A 1,623-nucleotide genomic window follows, 5' to 3' on the forward strand; every position below is an offset into this window, starting at 1 on the left:
TTCTATGTCCTGGCAAGAGTAGGAAATTTGGTAAAAATAAAACTCCATGACACTTCTAAGAAATGATTCGTGTCCTGTGCTCATAGAAGAGTGACCAAAAAAATTTTTGACCTGCTGAGAAATTCCCTCGAGTCATAATATGATGAGCTCTTTAACTGTAAGTAACTGAACAGAAGGTGCCAGGCAGACACATTTGCCCTTTATGGGCTCCTCCCACACAGACACAATCTTGTGAAGAGCCTCTAACTGGAGTCTTCAGTCAGTCTCCATACTTTCACATAACTTAAAGATTATATGAGATAATCTTCCAACTACCCAAGTGTAATCTTTAACACCTGGACATGCGAACACAAGACCTATCATAAATAGAATAGAGATGCATCAGCATTAAGTACCTTTCATGTGTTACTCAACACATGATAAATCTCTTTCTATAGATTTTTCAAATAATAAATTACAGTTTTGGAAGATATTGCCAATGACACTGGGATATTCTCCCAAGTTTTCTTTTACAAATAAGCAAGTGTTTGATACCAAGGAAAAAACACTGCATGGCTAGTTCAGATTACAAAAGGGTATGAAACACGAGGACTATGGCATTAGCTGAGCGCACTATCTCAACACAGTCAATTCTTACTGTGGTGGCTACTTACACACCAGTTTAGCAAACCAAAATGATTAAGGCCTCTTACCTGTTCCAAGAGAGAAGCACTGCTAGTGTAGAAGAACTTACAGGGAAGCTGGAGTCCTAAAAGACTCCACTGTATGTGTCTAGCAAATTTGAATAGGCCCAGTTTGGGAAAAACACATTCCATCTTCCCAGCTATTAGGCAGTATCTAAATACCTATATCTCCATAGTATTCAAGCATTTCCTATCAGGAAAGAAACTTAAGTGAGAATCTGCAAGTAATCAAACCATGCAGTTCAATTTAGATCCACTTTGGAAGGAAAAGCAACAATTCAGGAGGAACAAAGCAAATTGCCCATCACACTACACACATGCAAAGGCCCAGCATGATTGCAGGCTGAAAGAAGGCTGAAGCTAGAATACTTGAAAAACCTACATGGAAAAACTAAAACAAATCCAATCTTTTCATGCTTTAAAATATTGCTAAAAGCAAGTATGAAACATATCCAAATCCAAAGGAAATAGGTATCCAGCACCAAATATAAAGAAAAATGATAACATTAAGTTGCTGTTTCTCCTATTTCAGCTGAAGGAAAGAAATGCTAAGGACATAAATGGATATCTAGGAATTTAACCACCCAGAAGTCACTCTTTGAAATACATCTAAAAATTCAGATTTTTTTCTTTTAAGCAAATATATTTGAGCCACACTTCCTCAAAACAGGGCAGTCTCACAACAAAGAGATGACTGTTTTACTGCTGTGCTGCACCAGTCTGAGATGAATTTAGTAAGTCACTTTCCCACATATCACTCATACTGACTTCTGAGTTCTAATAAAATAAACTATGCACTATAGTATTACAATGATTTTTTTTTTTTTGCTTACCTTTGATTAAAAATAGGGAAAAATATCAAGACAAGTGTAAGTGAGAAAAATTGTAAAAAGCACATTATCAAAATTATTTTTTATTAAGAGAAATACAGTAAATTTCC

Source organism: Apteryx mantelli, chromosome 4 (assembly GCF_036417845.1).
Source record: "Apteryx mantelli isolate bAptMan1 chromosome 4, bAptMan1.hap1, whole genome shotgun sequence".
Taxonomy (NCBI): domain Eukaryota; kingdom Metazoa; phylum Chordata; class Aves; order Apterygiformes; family Apterygidae; genus Apteryx; species Apteryx mantelli.